Source organism: Globicephala melas, chromosome 16, assembly GCF_963455315.2.
Source record: "Globicephala melas chromosome 16, mGloMel1.2, whole genome shotgun sequence".
NCBI lineage: Eukaryota > Metazoa > Chordata > Mammalia > Artiodactyla > Delphinidae > Globicephala > Globicephala melas.
In genome coordinates, this window is record NC_083329.1 from 82,421,244 (window position 1) to 82,446,378 (window position 25,135).

Sequence of the window (25,135 nt, forward strand, 5' to 3'; positions counted from 1 at the left end):
AATGATCATGCCCTAGATGGTGATGGAACCACGAGCTAAAAGGAGCCAGGATCCCTGAATCACTGTAGGAGCAGAACATCCTGACAACCAAAACCACCACTAGGCCTAATTATGTGAAGGAGAAATAAACCTCTAGTGGGCTGGATCTGTTGTGCATTTGGAATCTATTTGTTAAGGGGGTCTAGCCTACCCTATATAGGCCCACAGGGAGCAGGCTAAGATGCTAAGGTAGGGTGCCCTGGGCCCCAGGTGTGGGAACTTGCATTTTGAGCTCTAGTTCAAGCAGAGGAATTGGAAGAGGAGCTCTAATCAGGAAACATGATCCCAAGTCCTGTCCTGCAGACAGAGAATTTGCCCAGGTTGGGGGGAAGTTCCATTCGAATGGACTTTTAGGTAAGTATGAGTCCCTTGTTGGATTGGAAATGAATAAACAGCCTCAGGGACTGTGTTTTGGGGGTTAAGCTAGAATAAACCTGTACCTACAGGCGGGGCCGCATTTGAGCGCTAAGCATGGCCAATAAACAAATCAATATGGAAACCAGTCTACACACAACTTTTCCATTTAGAAACTTTTATGTCAGAAACAAAAGCATTGTGTAGTGGTTAAGTTCAAAGTAGCTGCCTCCGTTCCAATTCTGACCCTGTGACTCACCAGCAGGCGAGAAACCTCAGCCACACCACTTCAGTCCTCTGAGCTTCGGTTTCCTCATCTGTAAAATGGGGGTTATTACAGTACCTTCCTCAGACAGCTATGGGTTAAAGGAAGTAATGCAGGTAAAGCGCTAGCAGGAGTGAGGCACGTGGTAAGAACGCAAAAGCTGTTGTGTGTTAGTATCAGCAGAAACGCATCGACTCCACTGCCACTGTTGGGTGGCATTAACGTTGCTTGTGTCCTCTCATTTTGGACAAAGAGACCTACAGACAGCCTTTGAGACCCAACCTTTAGTAAGTAGAGTAGCTTCTGGAATCTAGTTTACACTTGTTTACACAACAGTATTTCAGATAAATCTGCATGTTATTGGATTATAAAATGCAAGTCCTTTAAAAACCAGAGTGGGGACTTCCCTGGTGGTCCAGTGGTTAAGACTTCACCTTCCGGCGCAGGGGGTGCGGGTTCGATCCCTGGACGGGGAGCTAAGACCCCACATGCCTCGGGGCCAAAAAACCAAAACATAAAATAAAAGAAGCAATATTGTAACAAATTCAATAAAGACTTTAAAAATGGTCCACATCAAAAAATCTTAAAAAAAAAAAACCCAAAGTGAATTTATGATCACTTGGCATTACATTATTTCCTCAATTAATATTCATTCACTTATTCGACAGCTGTTTGTGAAGGCCTCATTTGGTGCCAGGCTCTGGGCTGGGCTCTGGGGACACAACGGAGAACAAGCCGGCAGGGCTCTTACCCTCCCAGAACTTGCGTTCTAGTGGGAGGCCCCAAAGGGCCACTGCCACTGTCATGACAGGTTCCTGGACCATGTGTAGCAGTCCTGATGTTCAGAAAGTCAGGACTTTTTTATAGAAACTTTTTTCCCACCCCCTCGACTCTATCTTCCCATCAGACACTGACCAGTAATGGCCACTTGGTTCCTCAGACCATCTTTAATATCACTTTGTTTGCCTGAATCTAGAGTTGGATGCTTCCTCCAAGGTCCTCACCTGTCCTGGTATGAGGGAAACTTACCCCTCAGAATCTGCAGCTCACCCTGCCCTACTGACGCTTGCTCCGTTGGACATACCTCTTCTTCTGAAAAACAAGAACTTGAGATTGTCTGCAGACCTGTGGGATCTACAATTGTTTCTTTTTCCACACTCTCCTCCTTCCAGACAGGCAGGCTCCCGAGGGTGTCTACACATCCTGAGGTCACGTCCATTGCAGGGCCAAGTACTCAGTGAACTGGAGGAAACCACGTGGAAGAAGACGTATGACATAGAAAACGGTTTTCCAGATGTCAGAGCCAGGCAAAGCGGGAGCCAGCTATAGGGTGACATCGTGCCTTGAGGAATCAGACCATGTCACCAATTCAGCCAAGAGGTGATGATGACGATGCCAGTGTCAGAGGAACTGACATAGAGATTGTCACTTCGGGAACTCTACCTAAGGGGGAGGGAGTTCCGCACAGAGCCAGTCTGCAAAGTACAATTGACAGAATCTAAAGGGTCAATGGCGCTTTGCACTGGAGAAACATACAAAGCACTGACCCCCATAGGCCACCAGTTAACTGCCCATCCTTAAGGTAAAGCTTTCCTGTTTGTTAGGTCATCTTCACCCATGTTGATCCTGCTGTTCCTGGAGCTCTTGGCACCTCCCCTTTCCAACTGTAGGGTCAGAGCTACTAATTGCCTCCTACTGTGATGGTTGGTTGGTGTGTGTGTGTGTGTGTGTGTGTGCGCGCGCGCGTGCGAGAGAGACATGGACAAACATCCACCGAATCTGTCTACTGACCCTGAATCATTAAATGACTCCACATCTTCAAGGAGCTGCTGATTCATTTCTGGATCCCCCTACTGAGCACAGTGCTGGGTACCATGTAGCTGCCCAGTCAAGGCCGAGCCCAGGGTGGCTCTCCATCAGATCTACCAACTCTTCCTCCTCTGCAGATGGGGTGTGGCCGCTTGTGGGGTCTGCCCCACCTCATCAGCAGGGTTCAGGCTGTCCAGACCAAGGGTCCGAGGACCTCCTCTCCCAGCTAGCTGGGTATGGCCAGGACTCGCAGCAGAGGCTCCCAGCCTCTGGAAAACTGCAGTGCCATAAAGCAATCGCACTTTTTGTAATTCAGATATTACAGTTGTGCCTACATTTAAATTACTGTGCTATAACCGACTTGCATGGTCTCGTTGTGACTTAAAGCCTACAGACTTCAACTAATTAAAAAGACACTCTGGTGAGCTGAGGGAGGAAGCCTCGTCACATGGCTCACATGTGCGTGGCAGGATCAAATCTACACTTTCTCAGCGATGCACATGGACACTCCAAGAGTCTGTGCTGTCCCAGAGTCCAGAGGGGTAATTACCAGGCATTTTAGATCACTACTGGGCAGTTATATGTGAGGAAACTGAAGGTCTTTTCCTTAATTACCAAGCGTGTCCTCATCTACTCTGTATAGTCCCAGCACAGTGCACACCCGGTGCCACGCAGAATGGGGTGACCTGATGAGGTAGGAGATAGATGGGCCCCGGGTTGAGCAGCTACAACCCTTCTGCTGATGCTTCGACATAAGGTACCAGCAGGAGCATTGGGCCCTGATTGGGTGGAAGGCGAAGCTACCACAACCTCCTCATTCTTGTGGTCAAAGGGATTTCCCAGCCTGACATGTGCACAGAGAAGGTCCTCAGTCTGGGGAGGGGCCAAAGGAGTGAGGGGGCACCAGCCCATAATACACCCAGCCAACCCCCCAGAAACCTTCACGCTGGAATCCATCTTGGCTGAGAGATGCGTGCACCCACCAGGAAGGACACTGAGTCAGACCAGATTACAGGCACAAACAAGATGATTGGCCAGAGACAACCTGGAAGACCACCCCCATATAAGTGACCTAACCCACCCCTATTGGATACAACTCACTCCAAGTTCACCCTTGTGCTCTTCCACAGGTACTTTACTTCCAATAAACGTTTTACCTGCTTCACAATCTCGGTCTCTTTGCTGAATTCTTTCTTCAAAGAAGACAAGGACCGAGGTCCTGCTTCCAGCCATTCTACCGCCAAAGTCACTAAGACATGGGCCTTTGTCTCTAGGGCCTCCTAGACTAGCTCAAGAGACCAAATACATACAGATACAATGATGTAAGTACTGAATTGCATGGAAATGACGGTAAATGTAGTAAAAGCTGAAAACAGAGCAAAAATAATGTTTCATGGAGAGATGTGAGAGGAAGGTGTTTGCCCACTTCACACCATTCTTCGTGGCAGAGATATCATTCCAACTCACAGCTCTTTGCAAATGGGAAATAGAAATTAATATCAAACAAACCACCACACAGCATGGATTCAGTGGTAGGTCTTCCGGCTCTAAGATCTCTGTCCTTTCCAATATATCAATTTCGTAGATGTTAGAAATTTAAATACTTGCTCTTCATTCTGTGTGGGAGGGGAAGAAAGTTTCAGCCTTCTTTGGCAGTATAGTTAGACTCATGGAACCCACATTTATTGGCCAAAAGGGTGGGCAAAGCTGGATTTGCCAACCTGTGTTAAGCAGTGTCTTTGCCCGCAGCACACGTGGCAGCCCCTGCTGCTTCATCTCCTCCACCCCTGGGGGTGTCCTGGGGAAGCAGCCGCTTTACAACTCTAGACCTTCTCCGCAGTTTTCTTCTCCCTAAAGGAAACTTCCATGGGCTGGGTCCAGCAGTATGGGTTTCATCTTGTGTGTTCCACTTAGCCAACCACTGTATTCCTGTTTGCTCCCATTTCCTGCTGCTGCTCTGTCCCCTGGTTACCCAAAGACATCTAGATGACCAGTGTCAGGGGCTGTGCACTCAGCGCTGGATTGGGAACATGTGGGGAAGTTGGTCGATCCCTCTGGATCTTGCTGGAAATGCTTTCGGAATCTATGGTTGCAGGCCCTGTTTTTCCCCAGTGTTTTTCACCTTGCGACAGCTAAAATTTTTCCTTGCATCCAGGGGTTAAATAGAGACTCTAATTAAAACTGTTCTCACTATACAGTCAGACTTTCAACTGATTAACTTTTACAGAAGCTTATATCCAAGGGACAATTCAAGATGTCGTATTGGCATCGGCTCCGTGTCGGAGGCTGTCTCGTTTTCCCTTATGTGTGAAATAAAAATTTTACACTACATGTTCGGAAGGGCAAAAAATAAGTTACCCATAATAGGAGATTAAGAGGAATTGCCATGGAATTACCATCATAAATTCGATAGAGGCCATCAGGAAAATATGACGGGAAGGGCTGCTCTAGAAAGACTTCTTTGTCTGACTGCACTTATTTTTCATGAGTTTTTACTATTCAGTAGCTTTAGATTCAATCTGTCATAGATGGCCAGGGTCTTTCCCAGGGAAGAAGAGGGGGAGGCTCCCCACTCTTCCTGAAACCATGAAGGGACTTGTAGAGGAATGTTTCAAGAAACCAAGAAAGCATTTGCCTTCGCGGACCTGCATGAACCTCCCAATAAGCCCAGATGAAATTTGAAAACTTAACAAAAACTTACAGGAAGGCTGTTAATACACACACTTTTGTTAGACCCCCACCACGAGGTGTTCTGGGTACTTTAGACTTCTAGATTATTCCAGGTATTTTAGATGTTAAACACCACCAGCAAAGTGTTAAACCAGGATCTGAAAAAATCCTGCCAAGCCAAATAGCTGTCCCTGAGTAAACCGTGCTCCCCTCGGCAACCGCAGCCTTGTGTCTCAAAGCCTGGAGAGGCAGACAGTGGGGGTCTTCTCTCGCTGGCTTGGCTGGATTCCTCTTCTGTTTTCCTGTCTCTGAAAAATTCTGTCCTGCTTGGGAGTCGTGGCCACTGGGACTGGGTATCCTGTACTCAGGGAGGCTCTTCCCCTCATCTTATAGAAGAGCTACTGTTCCCAGGTCAGAAGGACTGAAAGCAGAAGGCTAAAGATGGGAAACCAGGTTATCAGAGCATGACAACTCTTCCTCCTTTGATGGAAGCTGTCTAAATTACTGAGCTCATGGGAGCGGTTGTTCTCAAGTGACCTAACACCCTGATTTTCAAGATTTAAAAAAAAAATTTTATAGGGCCTTGTACCTGGTGGTATTGGGACAAAAATGATAATGTTGCCACTGCTTTTTTTTTTAACCAATTTTTAAAATTGAAGTACTTCAATTATATGATTATAATAGCTGCTGTCTTTCTTTTCCTTATCTTTTTTTCCCATTAAAAACATAATAGATGCTTAATAAATATTTAATAGTAAATATTTATTGAATGAATGAATGAATGGTTAAGTCTGTTACTCCTTCTGTCATTCAGGACCCAACTCAAGGGCGGGTTTGAAATTTATGTATATGGAACATTAAAACCTCCCAGAACTTATCCCAAAATTGCAGAATGAACCACTTCTAAGCCAGGCTGGGAAGCCTGTCATGGGTGTAGTTGGGACCATCTCGCGGCCCTCCTGCTTCCTAAGCCCAGTATTTCCACTCTTTTGCTCTGTCTAGTGTCATCAGGTAATTCTCCCAGGCTTAACCCACACATGAGATGCCCACACACCACAATGAGGCGTAGCCCCTGCTCGCCACAACTAGAGAAAACCCGCGCACAGCAGCGAAGACCCAATGCAGCCAAAAGTAAATAAATAAGTAAATAAATTTATTTAAAAAAAATAATTTCCTCAATTTTACATTTGTATTTCCTTTCAACCATGCCAAAAATCTCAATTCTCAACACCACTAGCACAATTACTTTTCCTATAATAATACACACAAAAGTCTCCAAATAACAATATCAACACTACTATCAACAATATGATGACTGGAGACTGTTTCACACCTTGGGGGTTTTCTTGTTTGGTTGAGTGGTTTGGTTTGTTTTGGTTTACATGCTAAGGGTGTATTCCTAACAACGGATATACAGTTAAATGATTCTGTTTTAAACTCAATTAGAATAATTCTAAAAAAGAACTATGTCCCACCTAGGAACGGGTTCATTTGTTTTATTTTACTTCCAATGTTCAGTGACTGCTTTTAAAAATTTATTTAGCTTTGTTTTAGAATTCTCCATAGTATTTACATGATTCTGAAGTTAAATATAACAAATAATGTATATTCAGGTTAAGTCTAATTTCTGTCTATGCTCCTTCTACACTATTGCCTCCCTCCCCTATAGATAATCATTTTTTAATGCTTTATCCTTCCATCTTTTTAAAAGTATAAGCAAGTATTATATTTTTTGTATTTCTCATTTTTTTTTTTTTTGGTTGAATAGCCTTCTGCACATGTCCACAAGAAAGATACACTAGGCAGTGTTTCCAAAAATTTGACCATGAAACACTTTTCCTACGGAGCATCCTGAAGGGTGAATATTGGGCAAAACACATTTGGAAAATGCTGCTATAATTCATAGAAGAAAAATAATCTACGGATTCTCAATAAGTTTACATTAGGTGAAACAGTTTTTTTCTCCACAAAGTGAAGGGTTCTCTTTGTTGTTTATTTAATCAAATCACCTCCTAAATTCATCCATCCTCTCCAAGAGTAAGATTTCTGCGACTCTTCCGAGCCCACCCACCATGGAACTGTGATGGACAGTTTGCAACTGTGGTTGCAAAATCCTGCAACACTGGAGTCTCTTGACTCCCCACACAGCAGGTCTGTCCTTTCTTTAGTGCTCGTCCCCTCTGAACAGGGTCACTTCCCGGCTCCGTGAGCTGTCTTCAATCACCAAAGATCATAAACTAGGCCACGAAGACATTTCCCTGTTGTTTTACCTCTGTTCTCACCGTCCTAGTGTCATTAATTAACATGAAAGTCCAATGCTCTCTCCTTGCTCATGGGTCCAAGTGCACACCCCGCTCTGAAGAAGCCACAGGGTGGGCCTGTTTGTGAGAGTATGCATTCTTTGTCCCCAAAGACTCCTCTTGTGTGGTCCCTTTATCTGCAGTTGAAAGACTTCTCTCTTTGCTCCAAGCACTAGAGGTGGTTAGTGGGTTTCGCCAGAGGATAGGAAGATTTAACTCCTCACTGCTGATAGATCAAGAGAAAATTAATAAAGGATTCGGAGGAGCACTCAGTGAAACTGAATTCTTAAATTCTTGCTGAGATAGGGCTTCTAGGAACTCTGATGATGAGATAAACCCCACTTCCTCTGTTTGTACTCAGCTCTTCGATACAGCACTAAGGCAATTTGTCCTGTGTAATAACCTAGCGTGAATCACTACAAAGCTAAAACCATGTCCCTAGAGAGCTCACAGAGATGGAGATTAGTGTCTCGTGAAAAAGGCCAGACCACTGCAGAGGTAAAGGGTTCATCTAAATCAGTGTTCGTAGTTGCCAGCAAAGTGAGGTTTTCTTGCTGCTTTGACTCTAGCTGTCTTCCCTCAGGGCTGCTCTTGTGTTTGAACCTTTCTGTGTGGGAGGCCCTCAGCCCCCTTTTCCTGAGGTGCACCTTCCGTACACAATCTAGGCAGCCTGCCAAGTGAAAGCAATTCTGAGACCCAATACCCCCTCTCCTGATCACACTCTCCTATCCCTTGACCTTCCATCTGGTCCTGAAGACAAGCTCCTTTCTTTTTGGCCCTTTGTCACCCCATTTTTGCTCTCCTTCTAGGCTTTTACCTGTGTAGAGGCCCTGCCCGTGTGCCTGAGATGGAATTCTATAGGTTCACACCAGGATACCCCAACTGGGATCCTTAGCTGGGGTTTTTCCAAGAAAGATCCGCAGACCACCTGCATCAGAATCACCATAGGGTGCCTGTTAAAAAACCAAATCATGAGGCCCCACCCTAGACCTTCTGAATGGGATCTTTTGCAAGAAGCCTAGAATCTTCCCCATTAACACCCGAATGCTTCTCTTTGCATTAGTTTAAGAACCAGCCCTTGTAGATCTGGCTGTTTCTTTAGAAAACCTTTTACCTATTTGCAGAGAAACCCCACCTGCCTCACACCCATAGACTTAATAGTATTAAACACGTTGCTGTCTTTTCACTTTACCTCTCACTCTAAAATTCCCACGAACTTAGCATTTCATATCTCTATAGTTTTTTTTTAGTTCTCATCAAAAGAAAGGCATGAAAAAATAAGAGAGTCCAAAACTGCCTTCTACCATAAAAAAAAATGTAGAAAACAGAACAAACTGCTTTCAGACAATGGACAGCAGGCAGTGCAGGGCTGTGATTGCTGAGAGAAGGGGACAAGTGAAGTGAGTTATACAACCCTCCTGTCCTCCTGCCTGGAGGCAATTTCTGAACTGCCCTTTGGGCTGAGGGAGAACTGTGATCCCAGCAGTCTCATTGTGGGACTCGAGGGACATTGTTCCAGCTAATGATTAAGAACTCTCCAGACAATAGGGGCTTCTTAGACAATGGGTGAATTTCCAGGATGTCCGGCCCCCTTCCGAGAAGGAGGGAGATAACAAAATGTAAAAAAGGTGTCTGTCAAAGACCAATCAGACAGCTGGGGAGAAGGAGGGAGATAACAAAATGTAAAAAAGGTGTCTGTCAAAGACCAATCAGGCAGCTGGGGACAAGTTCCCTCTCTGGTCCGAGCCTAAGCCGGGACCAATCAGCAGGAGAACACAACCAAATCTATAATTTACATACGGGGAAGTGGGAACCTATAAAACTGACATATTCGCGCCCAAAAGGGTTCCTTCTTCGACCTCCTGCGTGAGGACCAAGGAACCCCGGTGCACCGGCCTTCAATAAACCTCTTGCGTTTTGCATCGACTTCCGACTCTTGTTGTTTCCTGGGCGAGTCGAAACTCCTAGGAGACCGCGCAGGTCTAACATCATCAAATTGAGATGACAGATATCAGAGTTCAGGGAGGCCAAGCCAGCTAGAATTCAGGGCAGAGTACAGATAGGAGGAGATGCATAGAGAAAGACCTCCAGAAATCTGAACGGGGTCCCCTTGCATCTTTGATCAAAAGACCAACTTCCACAGGGCTAAAACTCCACAAGTGGGACAGAGAACATCCAAGAAAAGAGCATTACCAGGAGCTTCAAGCCAAAAAATTCCCAGAGCTTACACAGGGCTGGGAACCATTTGAGTATCCACCAGCCAGATAGAGGGATCTCACTGAATACATTCAGCATAGATCCCAGAGACAGTCACATCTTAGAAATGGGACTAAACTAACCCTAAAGTAAAGGGTACTCTACAACTACTCTATAAGAGCTTTAAAACAAGCTTTGAAAGGACCAAACTAATCCACAAGGAATTTAATTGCCTGTCAAAAAACAAACAAACAAACAAAAACTCCAACAAACTTTAAAGGAATAAAATAATATCTAGCACTCAACAATGAAAAAAAATGCAACGTCTTACATCCAATAAAATATTACTAGATTTCCAAGAAGCAGAAAAATGTGACACATAACTTAGTAGAAAAATCAGTCAATTAAAAAAGACCCAGGAAAATGTAAGTTTGTGCAGCCTCTATGGAAAACAGTATGGAGGTTACTTAAAAAACTAAAAATAGAGTTACCATATGATCCAGCAATCCCACTCCTGGGCATATATCCAGAGAAAACTATAATTTAAAAAGATACATATACCCTAATGTTCACTGCAGCACTATTTCCAATAGCTAGGACATGGAAACAACCTAAATGTCTATTGACAGATGAATGGATAAAGTAGCTGTGGTATATATACAATGGAATATTTCTCAGCCATAAAAAAGAATGAAATAATGCCATTTGCAGGAACATGGATACTAGATATTATCATACTAAGTGAACTAAGTCAGACAAAGACAAATATCATGTGATACTGCTTATAAGTGGAATCTAAAAAACATTGTACAAATGAACTTATTTCCAAAACAGAAAGAGACACAGACATGGAAAACAAATTTATGGTAACCAAAGGGGAAATGGTGGGGGCGGGGAGGGATAAATTTGGAGTTTGGCATTAACAGATACACACTACTATATATAAAATAGATAAACAAAAAAGATCTACTGTATAGCACAAGCAACTATATTCAATATCTTATAATAACCTATAATGGAAAATCATCTGGAAAAGAATATATATATAAGCATACATATATGTATAACTGAATCACTTTGCTGTACACCTGAAACTAACACAACATTGTAAATCAACTATATTTCAATAAAAATAATTTTAAATAAAATAAATTAAATTAAATGAAAATGTAATGTTCAGAGTAAATTCTAGTTGATTGTATATTTGTAATAAAAATATAGGTATAAATTTTCCTCAAAAAATTAAGAGGACCCAGAAAAAATAGAGAAATGGAGTTATTAAAAAACATAAAAATAGATATTATAAAGGTGTGATATGATCAAAGATTTAAAGGAAAACACATGAATAATGAGGAGAAAAGTGAACAGTGTAAAAAAGAAGCAAATGAGAAGTATAACATTGAAAATGAAATTTTTACAGAGTAGAACTTACAGACTAGACATCTGAGAATAAAAGCAATGAGCTTGAATTCAAAATGAAACACAAAAAGAAAAAAATTGCAGAAAAAGGGAAAAGAACCTCGGTGATCTTTGGGACATTATCAAGTAGTCTAGCATAAATATAATTAGAATCCAAAGAAGAAAGAGAAGGAGGATAGAAAAAAAAAAAAGTTGATGGGGCTTCCCTGGTGGCACAGTGGTTAAAAACCTTCCTGCCAATGCAGGGGACATGGGTTCGAGCCCTGGTCTGGGAAGATCCCACATGCCGTGGAACAACTAAGCCCATGCGCTACAACTACTGAGCCTGTGTTACAGAGCCCACAAGCCACAGCTACTGAAACCCGTGTGCATAGAGCCCATGCTCTGCAACAAGAGAAGCCACTGCAATGAGAAGCCTGCACACTGCAACGAAGATCCAATGCAGCCAAAAATTAAAAAAATAAAAAAAAAAACCTTGAATAAATGATGCCTGAAAATTTTCCAAAACCAATGAAAACTCTAAACCCAAAGATCCAGGTATTTCCTGGTGGTCCAGTGGTTAGGACTCCACGATTGCACTGCAGGGGGCACAGGTTTGATCCCTGGTCAGGGAGCTAAGACCCCACAAGCTGTGCAGCATGGCCAAAAAAATAATTTTTTAACTAAAAAAAAAAAAAACCCAAAGAGCCAAGAATCTTAACAAACCCCAATTATCACAATAACTAACAGGAACAACTATACAAAGGAACATCATAATCAAACTGATGAAAACCTGTGATAAAGAGAAAAACCTTAAAAGTAGCCAGAGGCAAATGACACATTACAGACAAAGGAAAAAAGATTTGAATTACTATGACCTTCTTGATGGAAATTATGCAAGCCTGAAGACAATGGAGTGCTGAAAGGAAAAAAAAAATTCTATACCCAGTGTAAAACTAAAAGCAAAATAAAAACTTTCAGATGAGAAAAAGCTGAAAGAATTTCCCAGCAGCAGACTTGCCCTAAAAGAAATGTAATTCTGAGGGGTGTCCAGATAGCAGAGTAGGAAGATCCTGGCTCACCTCCTGCCACAGAAAACCAGAACTGCAACTATTTATGCAGCAACCATCAAGGAGAATCCACAGCTGAAGGTATAAAGAAGGATCATCAACGAAAGGGGTAAGAGGGGAGTGTGTAGTCAAGACCCACACCCTCAGGCAAGCAAACCACAAACGGGAGGATAGTCACAATACTAGAGGTTCTCCAAGCCCCGCATCGGGTGCGTCAGCACCAGGAAGATGAGCCCCCAGGACATTGGGCTTTAAGGCCACTGGGGCCTGTGTACAGAGGAGCCAAGGGCTGTAGGAAACAGAGACTCTGCTCTTAAAGGACACATGCAAAACCTCACACTCTCCAGGACCCAGAGCAGAGGCAGCAATTTTTAAGGAGCCTGGATCAGACCCACTTACTGAACTTGGAGAGCTGCCCAGAGAGACAGGAGGCAGTTGGGACTCCCCCTGGGGATATAGACACTGGCGGCAGCCATTTTTGAAAGCTCATTCAACTGTGAAGACACTAGTGCTGAAAAGGGCCATTTTGGAGTCCTCCCTCTAGCCTACTTGCACCTGGGGTTTAACTGTCTACCAGCTGGTCAGCACCAACCACAGACCACTTCCCCGGCCCTCCCAGCCAGCAGCCCTAAGGTCCAGCCCCAGCCATAAGCAGGCCCAGGACCTGACCTTGCCCACAGGTAGGTTGGAACCAGCTCCAGGAAACCCAAGGTCCCAGTCCCGCCCATCAGTGGGCTGGCACCAGCCTCAAAGGCCCCAGACAACAACGTTAGCTACACCAGTACCCTATCCTACCCATCAGTAGCCAGCAGCCTCCACACAAGGCAGGGCCTGGCAGCCAACGGGGTCGGGGCACAGCCCTGTGAACCAGCATGCCCACAGTAGGTGGCCTGGCCACAACAGAAGGAAACACATAGGGGGCACCCCAAGAGCATACAGCTCTGATGACCAGCAAGGAGTGTGCTGCTGGGCCCCACAGGACATCTCTTACATAAGAACACCTCTCCAAGATCAGGAAATGTAACTGACATACCGAATACATAGAAATAAAAACTATGAGATTTAGGTAAAATGAGGCGATAGTGGAATAGTGGCAATGTTCCAAATGAAGGAACAAGATAAAACCCCAAAAGAACTAAGCAAAGTGGAGATAAGTAACCTACCTGATAAAGAGTTTAAGGCAATGATCATAAAGACGCTCAATAAACTCAGAAGAACGGATGATCACAGGGAGAGCCCACACTTACACGGTCAATTCATCTATGACAGAGGAGGCAAGAATATACAATAGGGAAAAGACCACCTCTTCAATAAAGGGTGTTGGGAAAACTAGACAGCTCCATGCAAAAGAATCAAACTGGAGGAGGAAGTTGCAAGGTGGAGGAGTAGAAGGACATGAGCTCACCCATTCTTACAAAACCACCAAAATCACAACTTAATGTTGAACAAACATTGACAAAAAAACCCTGGAAACTACCAAAAAGATACCCTACATCCAAAGACAAATAAGAAGCCACAATGAGATAGTAGGGGGGGCACAATCACAATATATCAAATCCTATACCTGCCGGTTGAGTGACCCACAAACTGGAAAATAATTATACCACAGAAGTTCTCCCACAGGAGTGAAAGTCCTGAGCCACACATTAGGCTTCCAAGCCTGGGGGTCTGGCAACAGGAGGAGGAGCCCCCAGAGAAACTGGCTTTGAAGACCAGCAGGGTTTGATCACAGGAATTCCACAGGATGGGGGAAAAAGAAACTCCACTCTTGGAGGGTGCACACAGGTTCTCATGCACACTAGGACCCAGGGGAAAAAAGCAGTGACCTCATAAGAGACTGAACCAGACCTACCTGCAAGTATTGGAGGGTCTTCTGCAGGGATGGGGGCAGCTGTGGCTCACTGTGGGGACAAAGATATTGGCAACAGCAGTTCTGGAAGTACTTATTGGTGTGAGCCCTCCTGGAGGCTGCCATTTCCTCCCCAAGACCTAGCCCCCTACCCCCAACAACCAGTAGGCTCCAGTGCTGGGATGCCTCAGGCTGAAAACCAAGAGGGCAGGAACACAGCCCCACTCATCAGCAGACAAGCTGCTTAAAGTTTTCCTGAGCACAGCCCTGTCCACCAGAGGGACAAGACCCGGTTCCACCCACCAGTGGGCAAATACCAGTCCGTCACACCAGGAAGCCTGCACAGCCTCTTAGATAGCCTCATCCACCAGAGGACAGACAGCAGAAGTAAGAAAACTACAATCCTGCAGCGAACAGAAAGGAAACTGCAATCATAGAAAGTTAGACACAATGAGGCAGCAGAGGAATATGTCCCAGAGGAAGGAACAAGATAAAACCCCAGAAGAACAACTAAGAGAAATGGAGATAGGTAACCTGCCAGAAAAAGAATTCACAGCAATGATCATGAAGATGATCCAAGATCTCAGAAAAAGAATGGAGGCACAGATCGAGAAGATACAAGAAATTTTTAACAAAGAACTAGAAGAACTAAAGAACAAACAAACAGAGATGAACAATAAAATAACTGAAATGAAAAATACACTAGAAGGAATCAACAGCAGAATAACTGAGGCAGAAGAACGAATAAGTGAGCTGGAAGACAGAATGGTGAAAATTACTGCCACCAACAGAATAAAGAAAAAAGAATGAAAAGAAATGGGGACTGTCTCAGAGACCTCTGGGACAACATTAAATGCACCAACATTCACATTGTAGGGGTCCCAGAAGAAGAATAAAAACAGAAATGGCCTGAGAAAATATTTGAAGAGATAATAGCTGAAAACTTCCATAACATAGGAAAGGAACTAGTCACCCAAGTCCAGGAAGTGCAGAGAGTCCCAGGCAGGATAAACCCAAAGAGGAATACACTGAAAGACATAGTAATCAAACTGACAAAAATTAAAGACAAAGAAAAAAATATTAACAGCAGCAAGGGAAAAGCAACAAATAATATACAGGGGAACTCCCATAATGTTATCAGCTGATTTCTCAACAGAAATTCAGCAGACCAGAAGGGAGTGGCATGGTATATTTAAAGTGATGAAAGGGAAGAACCTACAACCAAGAATACTCAGCAAGGCTCTCATTAAGATTCAACAGAGAAATCAAAAGTTTTACAGACAAGCAAAAGAGAATTCAGCACCACCAGACCTGCTTTGCAACAAATGCTAAAGGAACTTCTCTTAGCAGAAAAGAAAAGGCTACTACTAGAAACAAGAAAATTACAAATGGAAAATGTCACCAGTAAAGGCAAACATACAATACAGATAAGAAATCATCCACACACAAATATGATATCAAAACCAGCAACTGTGAGGAAAGAATAAATGCAGGATACTGGAAATGCATTTGAAATTAAAAGAGCAGCAACTTAAAACAATCTTGTTTATATATAGACTGCTATATCAAAACCTCATGGTAATGGCAAACTGAAAATCTACAATACGTACACATATACAAAAGAAAAAAGAATCCAAACACAATACAAGTTAGTCATCAAATCACAAGAGAAGGGAATAAAAGAGGAAGGGAAGAAAAAAGTCCTGCCAAAACAATTAAGAAAATGGAAATAGGAATATACATATTGATATTTACCTTAAATGTAAGTGGATTAAATGCTCCCACCAAAAGACATAGACTGGTTGAATGGATACAAAAACAAGACCCCTATATATGCTGTCTACAAGAGATCCACTTCAGATCTAGGGACACATGCAGACTGAATGTGAGGGGATGGAAAAAGATATTCCTTGCAAATGGAAATCAAAAGAAACCTGGAGTAGCAGTACTCACATCACACAAAATAGACGTTAAAATAAAGACTGTTACAAAGAAGGACACTACATGATGATCAAGGGATCAATCCAAGAAGAAGATATAATAATTGTAAATATATGTGCACCCAACATAGGAGCACCCCAATATATAAGGCAAATACTAACAGCCATAAAAGGAGAAATCAACAGTAACACAATCATAGTGGGAGACTTTAATACCCCACTTTCACCAAAGGACAGATCATCCAGACAGAAGTTCAGTAAGGAAACACAGGCCTTAAAAGACACATTAGACCAGCTGGACTTCATTGATATTTATACAGCATTCCATCCCAAAGCACCAGAATACACATCCTTCTCAACTGCACATGGAACATTCTCCAGGATTGATCATATGCTGGGCCAGAAAGCGAGCCTCTGCAAATTTAACAAAATTGAAATCATATCAAGCTTCTTTTCCAACCACAATGCTATGAGATTAGAAATCGACTACAAGAACAAAAACTGTAAAAAAAACACAAACATGTGGAGGCTAAACAATATGCTACTAAACAACCAATGGATTACTGAAGAAATCAAAGAGGAAATCAAAAAAAATACCTAGAGACAAATGAAAACAAAAGCATGATGATCCAAAAAGGGAACTCTCCTACACTGTTGGTATACAATTGGTACAGCCAATGTACATTGGTACATTGGTATAGTCACTATGGAGAACACTGGTACATTGTTACAGCCACTATGGAGAATAGTATGGAGACTCTTTAAAAAACTAAAAATAGAGCTACCATATGATCCAACAATCCCACTCCTGGGCATATACATATGGAGAAAAACATAATTCAAAAAGATACTTGCACCCCAGTGTTCATTGCAGCACTATTTATAATAGTCAATTCACGGAAGCAACCTAAAGGTTCATCAACAGATGAATGGATAAAGAAGATGTAGTACATATATACAATGGAATATTACTCAGACATAAAAAAAAAATGAAAAATGCCATTTGCAGCACAATGGATGGACCTAGAGATTGTTATACTGAGTTAAGTAAGTCAGACAGAGACAGACATATATGTGCTATTGCTTATATGTGGAATCTAAAAAAATGGTACAAATGAACTTATTTACAAGAAAGAAAAAGAGTAACAGATGTAGAAAACAAACTTATGGTTATGAAGGGGGAAGGGAGGGAGGAATAAACTGGGAGATTGAGATTGACATATACACTATATATAAAATAGATAACTAATAAGAACTTACTGTATAGCACAGGGAACTCTACTCAGTACTCTGTAATGACCTATTTAGGAAAAAGAATCTAAAAAAGAGTTCATATATGTATATGTATAACTAATTCACTTTACTGTACAGCAGAAACTAACACAACATTGTAAATCAACTATACTCCAGTAAAAATTAATTAAAAAAACAAAACAAACAGAAAACCCAAACTGAAAAAAACCTATGGGACATGGCAAAAGCAGTTCTAAGAGGGGTGTTTATAGAAATACAATCTTACATCAGGAAACAAGAGAAATCACAAATAAACAACATAACCTTACAGCTAAAGCAACTAGAGAAAGAAGAACAAACAAAACCCAAAGTTAGTAGAAGGAAAGAAATCAGAGCAGAAATAAATGAAATAGAAATGAAGAAAACAATAGAAAAGATTAAAGAAACTGAAAGATTGTTCTTTGAAAAGATAAACAAAATTGATAAATCTTTAGCCAGACTCATGAAGAAAAAAAAGGAAATGAAAAAAAAAAATATTGGAAATGAAAAAGGAGACGTTACAACAGACACCACAGAAATACAAAGGATCATAAGAGACTACTACAAGCAACTGTATGCCAATAAAACAGACAACCTGGAAGAAATGGACACATTATTTGAAAGGTACAACCTTCCAAGACTGAATCAGGAAGAAATAGAAAATATGAACAGACCAATCACAAGTACTGAAATTGAAAATGTGATTTTAAAACTCTCAACAAACAGAAGTCCAGGACCAGATGGCTTCACAGGCAAATTCTACAAAACACTTAGAGAAGAGCTAACACTTATCCTTCTCAAACTTTTCCAAAAAATTGCAGAGGAAGGAATACTCCCAAACTCATTGTATGAGCCACCATCACCCTGATACCAAAAACAAAGATACCACATAAAAAGAAAATTACAGGCAAATATCACTAATGAACATAGATGCAAAAATCCTCAATAAAATACTAGCAATCCGAATCCAACAATACATTAAAAGGATCATACACCATGATCAAGTGGGGTTTATTCCAGAGATGCAAGGATTTTTTTAATATCCACAAATCAATCAGTGTGATACACCACATCAACAAATTGAAGAATAAAAACCATATGATCATCTCAATAGATGCAGAAAAAGCTTTTGACAAAAGTCAACACCCATTTATGATAAAAACTCTCCAGAAACTGGGCATAGAAGGAACCCACCTCAACATAGTAAAGGCCATATACGACAAACCCACAGCAAACATCATTCTCAATGGTGAAATACTGAAAGCATTTCCTCTAAGATCAGGAAAAGACAAGGATATCCACTATTGCCACTATTATTCAACATAGTTTTGGAAGTCCTAGCCATGGTAATCAGAGAAGAAAAAGAAATAAAAGGAATACAAATTGGAAAGAAGAAGTGAAACTGTCACTGTTTGCAGATGACATGATACTACAGGTACATAATCCTAAAGATGCCACCAGAAAACTACTAAAGCTAATCAATGAATTTGGTAAAGTGGCAGGATACAAAATTAATGCACAGAAATCTCTTGCATTCCTATACACTAACAGTGAAAGATCAGAAAGATAAATTAAGGAAACAATCCCATTCACCACTGCAACAAAAAGAATAAAATAATTAGGAATAAACCTACCTAGGGAGGTAAAGGACCTGTATTCAGAAACTATAAGACACTGATGAAGGAAATCAAAGATGACACAAACAGGTGGAGAGATATACCATGTTCTTGGATTGGAAGAATCAACATTGTGAAAATGACTATACTACCCAAAGCAATCTACAGATTCAATGCAATCCCTACCAAATTACCAATGGCATTTTTCACAGAACTAGAACAAAAAATCTTAAAATGTGTATGGAGACACAAAAGACCCCTCTTGAGAAGAAAAAAGGAGCTGAAGGAATCAGGCTCCCTGACTTCAGACTATTCTACAAAGCTACATTAAACAAGGTAGTATGGTACTGGAAAAAAAAAACAGAAATATAGATCAATGGAACAGGATAGAAAGCCTAGAAATAAACCCATGTGCCTATGGTCAATTAATCTACAACAAAGGAGGTAAGACTATACAATGGAGGAAAGACAGTCTCTTCAATAAACAGTGCTGGGAAAACTGGACAGCTACATGTAAAAGAATGAAATTAGAACATTCTTTAACAACATACACAAAAATAAACTCAAAATGGATTAAAGACCTAAATGTAAGACCAGATACTATTAAATTCTTAGAGGAAAACACAGGCAGAACACACAGCAATATCTTTTTTGAGCTGTCGCCCACAGTAATGGAAATAGAAACAGAAATAGACAAATGGGACCTAATTAAACTCAAAAGCTTTTGCACAGCAAAGGAAACCATAAACAAAATGAAAAGATAACCCACAGAAAGGGAGAAAATATTTGCAAATTATGTGACCCGACAAGAGATTAGTCTCCAAAATTTACAAACAGCTCATGTGGCTCTATATCAAAAAGACAAAAAACCCAGTCAAAAAATGGGCAGAAGACCTAAATAGACATTTCTCCAAAGAAGACATACAGATGGCGAAGGGCACATGAAAAGATGCTCAACATCACTAATTATTAGAGAAATGCAAATCAAAGCTACAATGAGATATTACATCATACCAGCCAAAATAGCCATCATCAAAACGTTTACAAACAGTGAACCCTGGACAGGGTGTGGAGAAAAGGAAACCCTCCTATACTGTTGGTGGGAATGTAAATTGGTACAGCCACTATGGAGAACAGTATGGAGGTTCCTTAAAAAACTAAAAATAGGGCTTCCCTGGTGGCACAGTGGTTGAGAGTCCGCCTGCCGATGCGGGGCACATGGGTTCGTGCCCCGGTCCGGGAGGATCCCGCATGCCGCGGAGCGGCTGGGCCCGTGGGCCATGGCCGCTGGCCCTGCGCGTCTGGAGCCTGTGCTCCTCAACGGGAGAGGCCACAACACTGAGAGGACCGCGTACCGCAAAAAAAAAAAAAAAAACTAAAAATAGAGCTACCATATGATCCAGCAATCTCACTCCTGGGCATATATCTGGAGAAAAACATGGTTTGAAAGGATACATGCACCCCAATGTTCATTGCAGCGCTGTTTAAAATAGCCAAGACACGGAAACAGGCTAAATGTCCATTGACAGATGAATGGATAAAGAAGATGTGGTACATATATACAATGGAATATTACTCAGCCATTATAAAGAAAGAAAGAATGTCATTTACAGCAACATGGATGGACCTGGAGATTATCATACTAAGTGAAGTAAGTCAGTCAGAGAAAGACAAATATATGATATTGCTTATATGGGGAATCTAAAAAAAAATGATACAAATGAACTTATTTAACAGAAACAGAAAAGACTCACAGACTTAGAGAACTAAACTTATGGTTACTGGGGGGAAGGGGAACAGGGATAGACTGGGAGTTTGGGATTGACGTGTACACACTGCTGTATTTAAAATGGATAACCAACAAGGACATACTGTACAGCACAGGGGACTCTGCTCAATATTCTGTAATAACCTAAATAGGAAAAGAATTTGAAAAAGAATAGATACATGTATATGTATAACTGAATCACTTTACTGTACACCTGAAGCTAACAAAACATTGTTAATCGATTATAGTCCAATATAAAATAAAATTTTTTTTAAAAAAGAGAGAAACAGCAAGGACGCCAGTGCAGCTGCAAGAGAATGAGAATGAGGAGGAGATGGGACCAACGAGTAATGGAGGACAAGACTATATGGGACCTTCTAGGACATTATATGGACAATGGCTATCACTCTGAGTTCATTTGAGGTAGACAAGACTGAGATGGATTATTGAGAAAAAAAAACCTTTTGTTGGAGTCAAAGACAAAAGAGAAATTAGAGAGAGAGATAAAGTGATTAGGGATTTCAGAAAGAAGATATGTCTACATCATCTGGGTAGAAAGGGTCACAGAGATCTGGCACTAATTTTGTATGGTTCTCTGTATGTAAAAGACCTTCTAATAGCACCTTGAGTTTTTAATATGTGAAACAAAAAGAATCAAACTGGACTCGTTTCTCACACCATACGCAAAAATAAACCCAAAATGGATTAAAGACTTAAATATAAGATCTGAAACCATAAAACTCATAGCAGAAAACCTAGGCAGTAAGCTGGTTGACGTTAGTCTTAGCGATTTTTTTGGGGGATCTGTCTCCTCAGGCAAGGGAAATAAAAGCAAAAATAAACAAATGGGACTACGTCAAACTAAAAGGCTTTTGTGCAGCAAAGGAAACTATCAACAAAATGAAAAGGCTGCCTACTAAATGGGAGAAGATATTTGCAAACAATATATCTGATAAGGGGTTAATATCCAAAATAGACAAAGAATTTATATAACTCAACATCAAAAAAAAAAAACCTGATTAAAAACTGGGTAGAGGACCTGAATAGACATTTTTCCAAAGAAGACATACAGACGGCCAACAGACACATGAAAAGATGTTCAACATCACTAATCATTAGGGAAATGCAAATCTCACACCCGTTCAAATGGCTGTTATCAAAAAGACAACAAATAACAAGCATTGGGGAGAATGTAGAGAGAAGGGAACCCCCCTGCACTGTTGTGGGAATGTAAACTGGTGCAGCCATTGTGGAAAACTGAATAGAGATTCCTCAAAAAATTAAAACTAGAACTACCATATGATCCAGCAATTTCACTTCTGGGTATTTTTCCAAAGAAAACAAAAACACTAAGTCAAAAAGATACATGCAGCCCTAAGGTTGTTGCAGCATTATTTACAACAGGCAAGATATGGAAGCAAACTAAGTGTCCATTGATGGATGAATAGATGACTAAGACACGAGTATATATATACATATATATGTATATGTGTATATATGTATACATTTGTGTGTATATGTGTGTGTGTGTGTGTATACATATATATACACATACACATTAGGATATTACTCAGCCATTAAAAAAAAACCCTGAAATCTTGCCATTTGCAATGATTGGACCTAGAGGGCATTATGCTTAGTGAAATAAATCAGACAGAGAAAGAAAAATACCATATGACTTCATTTATGTGTGGAATTTCTAAAACCAAACAAACATGCAGAAACAGATGCATAGATATACAGAACAAACAAGTGGTTCCTGGAGGAGAGAGGGTGGGAGGATGAGTGAAATAGGTGAGGGATATTAAGAGGTACAAACTCCCAGTTACAAAATAAATGAGTCGGGGGGGGGTGAAACGTGCAGCATGAGGCATGTAGTAGATAACATTGTAACATCTTGGTATGATGATAGACGGCAGCTAGACTTATGGTGGTGATCACTTTGTAACGTATGAAAACTTCAAACTGCTGTGTTGTACACATAGAACTGATACATTTTGTAGGTCAATTTTACTTCAATTTTAAAAAAGAAATGTAATTCTTCATGATGTTCTTCAGGAAGAAGGAAACACGATAAAACTTGTATCTACACACAAAAATGAAAAATGCCAGAAATGGTAATATGTAGGTAAATATAACACATTTTTCTCATTTTAAATTTCCTTAAAAGATAATTGACTATAGGGCTTTCCTGGTGGTGCAGTGGTTAAGAATCCACCTGCCAATGCAGGGGACACAGGTTCAAGCCCTGGTCCGGGAAGATCCCACATGCCGTGGAGCAACTAAGCCCGTGCATCACAACTATTGAGCCTGTGCTCTAGAGCCTGCGAGCCACAACTACTGAGTCTGCATGCCTACAGCCTGTGCTCCGCAACAAGAGAAGCCACCACAATGAGAAGCCCACGCACCACAACAAAGAGTAGCCCCCGCTTGCCGCAACTAGAGAAAGCCCACGTGCAGCAATGAAGACCGAACACAGCCAAAAATAAATAGATAAATTTATTTTTTTAAAAAAGATAATTGACTATAAAGGAAAATAGTAACAATGAATTATGTGTGACGACATATGAAAGTAAAATCTATTAAAACGATAGCATAAAGGTTAAGAAAGGGTAAGTACACTGTTTTTAGTTTCTTACACTATTACTTGAGGTAGTATAATATTATACGAAAGTAAAATGTGATTAGTTAAAAATGCATATTTTAAGCCTTAGAGCAACAATTAAAAAGTAAAGAAAACGGTGCTTGCTTAGGCAGCACATAGAGTAAAAAGAAAAGAAAAGGAAACAAGATTAGCTAATAAGCCAATAGTAGAGATAAAATGGAATCCTAAAGCTATAACCATTTAATCCAAAGAAAGCAGGAAAAGTAGAAAAGGAACAATATGGATAAAAAGGAAACAGATAACAACATGGTAGACTTAATTCCAATCATACCCATAACTGTATTATGGAATCTAAACATACTATCAAAAGGCATATAGCCAGTTTAGATTTAAAAATCAAGACTGAATTATATACAGTCTATAAGATATTCACATTAAATATAAAGGCACAAGTTGGTTAGAAGTCAAAGAATGAAAAAGATAAATCATTAAAACACTATCCCCCCAAAAGCCAGAATAGTTTGTTAATATCAGAAAAGTAGCTCTCAGAACAAGAAACACTACCGAGAATAAAGAGGGACATTTTATATCGATGGAGGCGTGAATTCATCAGGAAGACACAACAATTCTAAATCTATAAGCACCTAAAAATAAAGCTTCAAACACATGAAGCAAACCTGATAGAACTGAAAGGAAAAATCCACAATAATAGCTGGAGAGTCTTTCATTCTCGTCTCAGCAATGATACAAGTAGACAGAAAGTCAGCAAAAATATATGAGACCTGAAGAATACATGAACTAGGATGTTCAGTAAGACCACTGTCCTGGAATTGGCACTAAGGCCCATAGCTGAAAACCACAGGCGCGAAGTATTCCATATTCTAAAGAAAGCTGCCCAAAATGGAAGCCAGCACCCCTTTATTAAGTGATGGACGAGTTAGCCCTACTGCCCCGTGCCAGCATCCCAACTACCATCCACCTGCCTCACCACAAGCCCATATGGGGCCACGGTTGTCAAGGGGAAGGATTGAAGTTGGAAGTCTTTGGCTTAGGGAAGAGTCCAAGATTCACATTAAAGAGGCTCCCCAGCCCCGTTTTGGGAGGGGGACCAAAGAAAATCCATTGTAGCATCTGAGATGACTTGTCTGAAGGAGAGGCATCTCTCCACTGGCTGCATCCCTGGTGAGCTGTAAGCCAGCAGGCCCATAATAATGCAGCCACCGGCATGGAGAGAAATAAGAGAATTATGGGGAGAGCTTGATCTGCAGCCCTGGGAGTTGTGCAGCACTTGTGAGTTTGACAAAGGCATTTTCTTCTCCCCTGGAAGTTTCTGGAGGCAAGCAGCCTATAGGAACAGCTGAAGGCAGAGAAAAGAAAGTGCTGTGATTCTCAAGAGGAAGATTCTCAGCATCCTCTCCCAGCTCACAGCGTCAGAGGGGGAGTCCCTGCAGCCCCGAATGCAGAGAGCCCCGAGGCTGGAGGAGACAAAGAGACCAAAGCCAAGGTTATGGCCCAAGCAGGGCACTCTCAGGTCAGGACCATAGGGTCCCTGCCCCTCCGCCTCTTGCAGTCCCCAACACCACAGAAATTAGACCTCGAAAATCAGTGGGAGTTGAGCGACTAATAAGTCCAGAAGCAGACCCCCACCTACAGCTTCCTTCTAAAATGCTGCAGAGGAGACAGTGACAGAGCAGCTCACACGCCCTCCTCTTAAGTGAGACCGGTGGGCTCTGCGGGGGAAGGGGATGAGCTCAGCCCGAAGTCACACCCAGGCCTGGCGTCTGAATAACTGAAAGCGACTGGAAACCGCTGTGGGACTGGCTGAAAATGCTGCCAAGGTAAAGGAGGGGGACTTGACGGAGGACAGTGATAGGGAAAACGTTAGACTGTTTCAGGTCTATATCCCACCGGGTTCCAAGAGCTTAACAAAACCAGATAGCGTGTTGCCGTGTATCAAAATAGTGCGTGTATTTGTCAATCTCAA